The sequence below is a fragment of the Ambystoma mexicanum genome, chromosome 1p (genome assembly GCF_040938575.1).
Source record: "Ambystoma mexicanum isolate Mex_15411 chromosome 1p, UKY_AmexF1_1, whole genome shotgun sequence".
In the NCBI taxonomy this organism is placed as follows: domain Eukaryota; kingdom Metazoa; phylum Chordata; class Amphibia; order Caudata; family Ambystomatidae; genus Ambystoma; species Ambystoma mexicanum.
In genome coordinates this window covers 1,424,410,808-1,424,422,513 of record NC_090921.1, presented here as the reverse complement: position 1 = coordinate 1,424,422,513, position 11,706 = coordinate 1,424,410,808, and positions in this window count along the sequence as shown.

Sequence of the window (11,706 nt, the reverse complement as noted above, 5' to 3'; positions counted from 1 at the left end):
TGCGGTATAAACTCATCTAAAGAGTTACTTACATTATATTTGCATTTTCCATTGTGTCTGTGCATAGGGCTGCCCCGAAATACCACTCCTTCTATGCCGATGTTATTTCTTCTAATGAACGAACATTAAATGGCTTTCGTTTCTGAAATTATATTCATTATCGTTTGCGTTATTGCACCACACCCCCAAAAAGAAGTCTTTCGGGATGGTCCCGGCCTGTCAAGGTCAAATAACAATAGAACCTTATACTGAGTCGTGGGCCATTCCGGCACCCGAGCAAAAAATCAAAGCAGCTGACCTTCACTTTGAATGAGCACACATTCCTAGTTAGCTACATTCAGTGTAAGGCCATCTCACAGGACTTGAAATTTACACTCCATCTTTGCATTTTGTCTGCGTGCATTTGCAGCCCCAGAGAACCATAAATACAGAGGCATTCTATATTTTTTGAAAAATGATTTATATTACTGTTTGGTTTAATTTAATGCGCAAATGAACAAGGTTGGATAGACACATTGCATGTACACTGAGCAATCACTTTTATTTACACAATACATAGCTACACATATTCAATGGGCCTGCGACATGAGGAGACTCGAGAGAACAGACAATCAAATTACAATCATTTAAACCGTGATGTGTATTTCTCAATGAGCTCTGCTTTAGGTGGACATGGAACAGAGGCAATGTTGCGTGGCAATGCAGTTGTCCCCTGCACAGGTTCGTTCACAACTCCATGTATGTGCCTATCTAGGACATCAACAATAAGTCTCTCAATAAACTCATATTGCATATCCTGAAACACTGGTTTGATCACCCATTGTTTACTTCTTTTAGTGAAGGCCTTATTGTAGCGAAGCGTCCCTAAAGTTCCGGTCCTCCTACTTTGTTGACGGCCAACATTATGGTTATGTGCCAAGACCGCTAGAAGAGTCCGATTTATCATGCCCTCCATGCCAAAATGCAATCGTTTTGGCCTGTACTTTAGGCACATATTGTGGAACACCTCCAAATCTCCTGTGTGGCAGAATTCCGTGAGTCCCTTCAAATCTCTTGTTATAGTTTTATCAAATACAATCTTTTCAATGGCTTTGTGAGTGGGTGATGAAGGAATCAACCACTTCTTCTTCCGTGCCTCCTCTGTGGACAAATGGCCATGTTCACAATTGTGGAAATGTTGGTTTGTGGTCCAGCGGTGAACATTGCTACAGTGTAGCATTACTGACCGCCATTTTTCCAGTAGAATTTCCAACGACCCTCCACATGTTTTTGAGCTCCACCAAAGATGGTTGCTGATTGACTTGGACCACTGTGAAATGCCTTGACTATCTTTTTTTTTACCTGCAGCCGACATTTTTTTATTGATTGTTTTTGCAAGATGCCATACGTCAAATTGGTGATTTATATTTTTGTACTCTTCTCTCATTGTCTTGGCAATTGAAACGTGTCTGTCCGTGGCTATCAGGTCGATCACCATTCCCCGCGATTGTAGTTCTTGCAATGATGCTACAAAGCCAACTTTCTCCATGGCCACTGAGGATGTACTTTGTGACACCTGCACGACCACCGAACTCACAATTTTCTTACTTTCCGTGTCCTGAAAGTGGTAGGTGCAGTACTTGGCTGAAAATCCTGGGCTGTCGCACTGTCCATCACCGGCTAGCCTGAACCGTTTGCCCGCGAATGTACTATCAATAGACATTTTTTCCATTCTCCAAGCTTCGCTAATGGCTGGAAATAGATAATCGATTTGGTATTTGTAGAACTGAGTTTTCGCAATGAAATGGATTCCCACAAACTGAAAGAAATACTCTAACTTTTTAAAACTTGAACCACTAAAAAGTGCGGCCGCTGCACAAAGTAGATTGCCTCCTGGCAGTTGCCCCAGCATGGGTTGTGCAGACCATGAGAAAGGATGATATTTTGTACAGGTGGCATGTATTTTAAGGTTAGTGCCTCGAATTGCACGAGTCACATTAATCAATGGCTCCCCACATACTTCCCCACCAACCGAATGCCCACATTTCATCCTAATAATAATATCAATCAAACAACTATCGAATACAATGAATTTGGCCTCTTTCCTTATACTGTCACTCTGCATCCCAGCTGGTTCGGCCTGTAACGTTGAGGACATGTCACTCACATGAAAGGTAGAATCTCTGATATCGTCTTCCGCTATGTTCAGTGATATTGATGGTGTTTCATTGTCGTCCACTTCATTCTCTTCCATTGCAACATCTGTTCCTTCTCCGGCGATGGGTGAATAAAACAATTTCTTCAACTTTCTCGCGGTCTTAGTTTTTGCGGGTGTGGATTCTGTGAATTGATCTCCGACTGCATCCGAACTACCAGGAGGACATTCACTATCAATGGCTGGTGGTGGTATAGCTCTGTTGTCAATCACTTCATATTCTTCCCATTGGCATGATGCATCTCCAGTCTCAAGTCCCTGCCAAAAGGTTTGACAAGCAACATCTCTCGTTCGCTTCACTGTCTGTGTAGATCTAGTTCGTACACCCACTCGCAACTAGAGGACAGATTGGAAAAGGGATGTTCAGTTTAAACACAACTTACAGTATTGAACTATTAACAGTGAAAAACAACATAATATAGTGACCAGGACACTAACCTTCTTTTGCTTTCTTTTCTTTGAAACTTTCTTGCCTCGAACTTCAACATCAGGACGCTGTTGCTCCGACTCGTGTGTGCATGTCTCCACTTCCTTTTGCGCTGCAACGACTATATTTTCATGATAAGCACATCCATCACGCACTGACGCTCCATCGACTCCCTGAAACATAGAACTTTCATTAGTATGTATAATAATATCGAACACACAAAATGTACTTGGGGACCAATACCCACGTGCATCCCAATAGCAAAACACGAATGAACGCATTGTGTAGAACATTCAAACAACAATTATTCACGCATTGTTGATCTAGTTAGATGGAACTGTCAAGATCCATACCTCGGGCTCCGCATAGACTTCCATTGATGATATTATTGAAGATGACGCTTCAGCAACTCCCTGAAACACAGTAATTGCATTAGTATGGTTTTCTATTTTGTTAAAAAGAACATAAACTTTGTGCAGGCGTCAACGGCTCATCTAAATAGACCTGCACAAATGATCAGTTGTCTAAAATAAGTAATGGATATCTAAATATGATTCGATTTGCTCGATCGTTGGAAGTGTCACCACCCAGAGATCTGCAGCAACTACTAGGGGTGATGTTCTTGTAGAACATTGCGCCGACCCGTAACTGCATGCTCCCCCTTCTTCTTGGACTAATGCTCCATCGACTCCCTGAAACATAGGACTTTCATTAGTAATGAACACAATATTGAAAAAAGAAGACACATAGGAGGGCGACGACAGAAGGACATATCAATGGCTAAAAACGAAAGAAACATTGTGTGTAACAATCACGCTACAAGAATGCAAGATCTGATGATCTCCATCGATGGAACTGTCCGGAAACGTACCTCGAGCATCTGAGTGACATCAACGGTTGTCGTCAATGCGTTGGACTCCTCAGCATCTCCCTGAAAGACAGTACTTGCATTATTTTGGATAAGAATAATTATAACTGAAAACAAAGACTCGAGGACGAGTACTAGGGTGTACCATTAGGTAAAATAATTACACGATAAATTAAAACTATTGATTTACATGCCTAAAACAAGTCAGTGGCAGAATAGCTAAGTAAGATTACCCGATAGGCGCTTGAAGTGGCTGATGACTGCAATAACGACACGGATGGAGAATCTTCCGCCTTCATATTGAGTGGATACATAAATGGGGAAATTATTGTTTGCTAATGCTACACACTACCGCAAGGCCGAGAGCTAAATCTGTATACTTGGCTCACCAGTGGAGGGATGTGGACGAATAGAGTGGGAATAGCGGTTGAGAGCAATTTTCGCTTCGCTCGCGGTGTGTTCTTCTTTATTAGCAATGATGTGGAGTACATGTCTGAGCTAAAGTGCCTGCTGCAGATGCGGTATCGATCACCCCTCTTGTCCGCAAAGACTTCTAGGACTCTACTTTCAAGCTCAGACGGTGGATATCCGCAATATCGGACCCATTCTCTTATCTGATCTATTGTCTTAGGGAAAACATGCATTATAGTACCTTCAGATTTTTTATGGGTCTTCGAAGGGCAACCGCCAATGGAACAGGCAGGCATTGTGGAAAGTTCTGAAAAGTAAAGATCAACAATTCTCTATGAATACCAATGTGTTAAAAAATTAAATGACACATAAAAGGTTCAATGCAAGGTTCGTTTTGGTTCTTGGAACTATACACGTTATTCACATGCGGATAAGTATTTGAATAACTTTAAAAAAATAGAAAAATAATTTGACTAAACTCAGAACATGTGACTAGTTCCTTGCATGTAGTGTCTTGAACGAAAAGAAAACATGGATGCAATTTGATGACTACTAGCAAATAGATATAAATTAAAAAATTGGACGCAAAATGATTATGGTACATGGCCTTACCTTGACGAACAAACAGTTAGATGCAGGGATCAGAGTAGTTTCTTGTCGTAGAACAGGGAGCAGTTCACAGGTTGCAAACTGACGAGTTTGCTCGAAGTGGTCACGGAAGTTCACAGAGACGAAGAGCAGATAACCAGCACCTTCACGGGTTGACTAGCAAAGCGCAAAGAAGTTCTCATTAGAAATAGGAAGTGGGTTATAAAGAATTCGAAACAGGGGTGTGTTTGTGAATGAATGACGTGAATATGTCGTGGCATTATGCGGTTTGCAGGGGGGCGTCCAGCGTGAGGGGGGATGCTTGGCAGGAGACACGGGGTCTGGAGGTAGACATGGGAACAACAACCCATGCTCTATAGACCACTTTGAAGTGTACATGGTCTTTGGCAGCTCTTGGCCTTTATCGCTCCCTGACAGCTCCACTTGCCAGCGCAAGTACCCCGGTGCGAACTGCCTTTGATAGGGCGGGGGGGTGGATTGGGGCGGTGGTCGTGCAGACAAGACACAGGAAGACTCGTGAATGGAGACACACTTATGTGGATTGCAGGGGGGCGTCCAGCATGAGGGGGGATGCTTGGCAGGAGACACGGGGTCTGGAGGTAGACATGGGAAGAACAACCCATGCTCTATAGACCACTTTGAAGTGTACATGGTCTTTGGCACCTCTTGGCCTTTATCGCTCCCTGACAGCTCCACTTGCCAGCGCAAGTACCCCGGTGCGAACTGCCTTTGATAGGGCGGAGGGTGGATTGGGGCGGTGGTCGTGCAGACAAGACTCGTTTGCCGCAGGGCCTCACCAAGGAGAGGCCATCTAACTGCATGTAAGGGGCAGGCTGCAGGATCTAGTACATGGAAGGCAGGGGGGTGAGTTTATAAATACCTCACCCTCCCAGGAGAATATATGGGTGCAGTTCACCCTGGAGACCCTGGATGCCTAGGCAGTTAGTCAGCAGCAGGCTGGCCTGTGGTGGCAAGGCGGCACGGGCCAGAGGGGGTCATCTCTGTACCCGGTGCCCAAAAGGATGATTTATTATGATCAACCATATTGATTATTTACCTATAACCATGTTTTGTATCAATAAAATCCAACGGCCTTTTATTGCCAACGCTTGAACAAAGTGGTGTGGTAAGTATTTTTGGGGGAGGAGGCAAGGCCGGGAGGCTTGATGCCAACCCGCAAAATAACATATGTATGTCTGCTGCATATGGGTTCAACGGTTATGTGAATTGAAGGTGGGCGGCCAGCGTGAGGGAGGATGCTGGCCGGAGACATGTGGTATGACAAGACAAGGCACAGGAAGACTATTCAATGGAGACACACTAGATTCATTTAAAAAATCAAAACAACCATTTTTAAAATATATGTTGGGTTTTATTTTAGATCTTAATTTCAATTGAACATAAATAATAAACATTACACATTGTAAAGTTCCGGTTGCAGCACATCCAGGGAAAATCCGCGGTATTGTCCACTGTCGCTGGGGAAATGTTGTCTAATGGCAAGTACCGCACAGGCAGGTATTACTCTCCGAACGCGGTGTCCGAGCCTCCCGTGAAGTCACCAAGTGAAGCAACGATAGGCCACCAGCCTGTACCACCTGTGAAAAAGAAAGATGCAAACTGTATTAAAATGACAAAACTTTCTTATCAATATCGATTCAGGTAAAAAATGTCATTCTGTTTTGAAAAAAATTCTATCTAGAAAATGCACAATATGGAACCAATTTAGATGCGTTCGAATGATATGTAGATGTAATTTTATATGTGGGAGACGACCATGAAATAGTAGTGGCATCATTGACATCACAACCAGAGTATACTTACTCGTTACTCGGATTACGCGGACGAACAGTGCCGCGAAGTTCGTGCATAAGCACCATCATCATCCTCAACACGGTCCGTGAGAGGCAGGCTTCCCTGAACTCTGGCAGCTCGGTGATGCATTGCGGACTTGGCTCGCCTTCCGAAATGTAGGCCAAGCACCCAGAATTTTCACGGCAGCAGCAGTTCTCCTCCTCAGTTGGCATTAGCTTGCACCGATTGCACGTGCACCAGGTGGAGACGCCGTCCATGCGACATGGTCCAGGCTCTTCATCCGTTGACTGGTCCTCCCAACTGCCGTCCGAATCCCCATCGTTTTCGCGTGCTTGCCTTTCCAGTAGTTCCTCCTCAGTGTACTCGGGCTCGTACATATACGGCATTATTGTAGCCATTGTGTGGTAAAGAAAGTAAAATAATTTACAGAGATGGTACAGGTGTTCACAAGGCCTAGAAGCGGCGAAGGTAGCTGACCAGAGCACAGAAACGAGTCACAGAATACTCAAAGTAACACAGAGAGAGTAATGGAATCGAAAATCTGCTGCTGTGTGTTGTGAAACGGTGTGTTTATACTTATTGAGGAAAGAGGCGTCCTGCCATTTCCATGGCGACACTTCATTAGCTGAAGTGCAGCGATTGTTGACACGAAACGTGCTTTGGCGTTGGGAAATGGGCGGTACGCGTCTGCTGATGTCAGGCTCAGGGGCGGGGGATTTGATTTAGTGCCGCAAACGCAGGTGAGCCAGGTCGATGGGGGGAAATGATAGGATTATCACAAAATGGCGGCTGATTTCGAGTGCGTTAATGGATGAAAAGTCGGGTGAGGTCCATAGGAAAGTTGTCTACGATCTACCGATTTATGCTTAAAAACACGTGGCCGAACCGTAGGAACAATAAAAAAAAAGTCCCGGAACTATCCTTTAATCAGTTACATTATTCTCCTGTTAAACTGTCCAAGTTTGTGGAGGGTAGCACAGGGAGATGCCTGAAATGTAGTGCACCAGACGCAAGTTCGTATCATATGTACTGTTCATGTCCCCCTGTGGCGAGTTTCTGGGCTGAGGTTGCATCGCCCTCTCCACTGAAATACCTGTTCGGGGATATTGGTAAAATGGCAGAGACCACCAGACAACTGTTTAATGTGGCATGTGCTGTTGCTAAACGTGGTATCTTAAAATGCTGGATAACTATAGATGCACTTTGTAAAGAAAACTTCTTCAGGGATCTCACAATGGTGAATGAATGCGAAGAGCAATTTGTGTTAACTGTTTTGGCAACATGTCGTCCTAAAGATATTTGGGCACCTTTCAGAAGCTACTTGTGTAATATGGTGTCGGACAATGGGCCTCATTCCGAGATTGGTGGTAGTCATGGCGCTATTTGCGCCATGACTGCCTCCAATAACGGGCCCGGCACCGGTGTTGTTCAATGGGGACTTACCGGTGTAGTCCGACCCTGGTGGGAACAATAAGTCCCCATTGAACAAACCATTCCCATTGAGCCCCTAGAGGGCTCAATGGGAATGGGGAGGGTGCTAATAACGGGCTCGCGACTTGCAAGCCCGTTATTAGCACCCTGGTCCCTTAGCGGGACCCGTAAGGGACGTGTGGTCGGACCACACGTTCCTTACGGTCCCTGCCAAGGGACCTTGGAATAGGGCGTTAAGGGATTACCAGCACCGGTCTCCTTACCGGTGCCCGGTATCCCTCACCGCCCACCTCGTAATGAGGCCCAATGACTTTACACACCCGATAACACCCTGGACAGTAAGGCAATGGTTGATGTGCCGGGAATGTTGGCTTGGTGCAATGTTTGAAGTGTACTGCTGAGCCTATGATGTTCTGTTTTGATGTAACTCTCTTTCAAAATAAAGTTTTTTTAAAAAATGACTGAATTTTACTGTGGGTGATGGTGGGGCAATTTTAAAGCTAAGATTTCAAACCTATTTTTGAAGCTGTTCCTTTCTCATGTCCAGTTTGGGGCGGTAGTAAAAGTTCATGTCTCCTGTCTGAGTTGCCTTTACAGTGCACTGTCGACTCTCTCCTGGTTTCCCAACGTTGCGTCCTGCTTACTAGCTGATGCCTAAAACCCAAGAGCTGGTTTTAACCCCTGCTCATCTAATCTTAATTTTGAAGTCTCAGGTAGAACCATGTATCCTTGGTTAACTGTTTTAATTGCAGCAGCGCTCCAAACGTTGGTGTGTCAACCTAACCACCTGTGTCCCAGCAAGAAAAATCCAGTGAAGCACTTAACCCAGTCAAGCAGGCGGGTAAGGATTTCTTTTCCCTATGTACCATTGGTTGAGTAGAAGTGCTGAATGTTTATATCGGCCCTGTGCAATGTGCATTCAGTTTGGTTTTCACCGCCACTATGGCCTAGTCCAGGACCAGGCTTTTAAAAAAGAAAACTTCACGATCTGACCAGGGAGTCTCCTGAGACCAGTATTTCTGACACATTTTTGCAGAGATTTGTTTCTTCCCCTCAAGCTGTTCACATGGTTTCTTTTGGGGAATTTTTCTTTTGGGGGCCTTTTAAAAAAAAAAAAAAAAAAAAAATTCCCCAGCCTTTTCACGTGATTAGTTTTAAATCTTTGCATGTGGTGGTTGCCATTTTAAATCTTTTGAAGCATTTTTAATTTTTGAAAACTTGAAAGGGTTTTCAAATGTGACATAAATTAAAGTTTTCACAGATTTAGGCTTCTTTTTTGGATGGATCGTTGTTTTCTTTTTCACTGTACCGATTGGTGGGGGTCGATTTAGAAAGACCGCTCCATGACCGCACAGAGCTGTCTTTCTAAATGTAACTGAAAAACCCCTGCCGCACACGAGTGCCCACAGGGGCTGACAGGCGCTGTGAGCCCCAGCGGCGTAGTCGCAGGAGTGAGTTTTGGACTTTGTGTGTGTGTATGTGGGTAGGATATGTGTGTTGATGGGGGTGGTGGGTGGGGAAATTGTGGGTCTGGGGGGTTAACACCCCCCCGATTAACGAGTTAATGAGCGGGTGGGGAAGGAGAGGGGCAGTATGTGATATTTCCGCATTTTAAAGCCTATACAAAAACGGGTGAAACAAATCCATCTTTTTTTTGTGTTCAGGCTTTAAAATGCAGAAATATCACATAGAACTGGACTGGTTCCTAATGCCCAAAGATGGAAGGAATCTCAAACGAAAAGCAGGAGAGGTGGAAACAGACAAAAGAAATGCAAAAACACAGACCTATGATGTCTCTTATTTGAACTTTGTATCCACATGGATTGCAGTTGCTGGACAAGTTAAACTGCAGTGTGTGTGGTTTGTGGCGCTACATTAGCAAGCCTGAAGCCAACACAATTAAGGTGACATTTGAAAACAAAACATGCCGATTTAGAAAAAAAGACCAGGGATTTGTTTGTACGGCAGCAGCAAGGCATACAAAAGCAAAAAGACACATTTAAAAATGTGACCCCAGTACCTGCAAATGCTTTGGAAGCTTCTACATTATCTGCGCAAAAACAAAAAGCCCTTTACAGATTATGAGAAATTAATTCTGCCAACAATTCTCGCTGTCAACCGGCTAATGCTTAGTGATGATGCAGCAGAGAAATGCAAAAGTACCCCTATGTCTGACACCACAATTTTCTGCTATGTCACTCTATCAGTACAAAATTGATATCGTGTAACAATCAGTTTGTCCTACAGTTGTATGAGGCCACTGACATTTCGAAAGAAGTACATTTGATTGCTTTTGCGAGGTACTGCTGTGGAAAAGAAATATTTGAGAAATATTTTGTAAACCAATTCAGGGCAGAGTAACTGCATCTGTAGTCTTTAACATTGTTAACTGTGATGCTGGAAATGCATCGGAGTGTCAGGGCCTCTATTGCCTTATCATATATGTTTTGTCTTGTTTACCGCACACCGTCCTCTTTTTGGTTTGGTGTACAGACCCTTGGGATACCATTATGGTACCCATGGGTGGGAGTACGACCCTGTACACCTAGTGTATGTTTTTGGGCACCTGAGTGTGGCACACGGAGCAGGGGTATGGGCTGGTGGCAGCTCTGCTGAATTGACAGGTGCCCTGTGCATACTCCATTTTGGGATGCCCAGGCCCTGTCATTGGAATCAGTGGATTCCTGATGGCGACAAGATGGACCCCGTGGCCTCTTGCTTTCTATTGCCTGTTACCTTGTTTTTCCCAAAGTCACGGGAAGCCCTGACTCTGTCCCTTCCTGCTGACTGGCTGTTGGGTGGAAGTTCCATATATGGTATTGTGGGGAAGTCAAGGCCAGACTGGCTGGAGCCGTCCCAGTGACTGCATGTTGTGGGTACACCCTTGGGGTGGGACCTGGGTGAATGGAGTGTGGGACCAATATGCACTTCATGTAATGGATGTCTGGTTTCTGGTATGTGATACAAAGACTGAGACAGCCTTGCCCAAAACTGGTATGAATGCAGTGTGGAGTGCGGAATGGCTGGGTACTTGTCCCAATACAGATTCCTTGTTGTGAGTGTCTGGAAGGAGGAGAATGACCTGAATACACGTTGAGCTTGATTGGCTGCCTTCCTGAATGCCCTTCTGAATGATTGGTTGCCCGAGTCTGACCAGGCAGAGTGAATGAGAGCCCAAACAGTATATCTGGGGGCCTCTCACTGATGGAAATTGTTCAGAAGCTGAAGTTGATACTTCATGCTTAATCTTGAAGCCCACTGGAAGAAGAAGAATTGCTGCTGCTGTCCTTCGCCAATCTGAAAGCTGCTGTGCCTTCAAGGAACTGATCCAAGAGAGGACCTGGCTAGGAGACCTCTTCCTGCGCTACGAGGGACCATTGTGCACCAGCTGACCTTCGCCGAAGTGCCCTGGAAGTCTAGCCTCAAAAGGCTGCCGACCGGAGACGGGGACCACCGCGGAATCACGTAGAAAAGCGCCTAGACATTGAAGTCCATCATCCTCGTCGACGATCACTGTCAACGACCGGAGCTGCAGTGCTCCTTTGCCTAAGAACACTTTGAACAAAGGACTCCCTCGCTCATCACCGACGACGGCTTTGTCCCGCCGGAGAAAGTGAAGGCCGCCGATGCGCCAAGGAGAATCCACCAGTGGGTTTCGCGCCACCCGACGACCGCAGAGACCCCGATGACCCAACACCCTTGCTAGGCCAAAGTTCTTCAGTAACTCTTTGCAGCAATGAGCTATCATCGTCAAGGTGCACCGCATGTCTCGTCTTCGCAGGACGTCCACAACCGATCGTCAACGAGCACAGTCAGGACGGAAGCTGCTGACTCAACTCACTTGTTCGTCATTTCTTCAAGGGATCTCGACGATCCGTATCTCCTGCCTTAAAGGGAGCTGCTCAAGAAGGATCTGTCGATGACCCGACGACTAACTCTGTTATTCCAGGT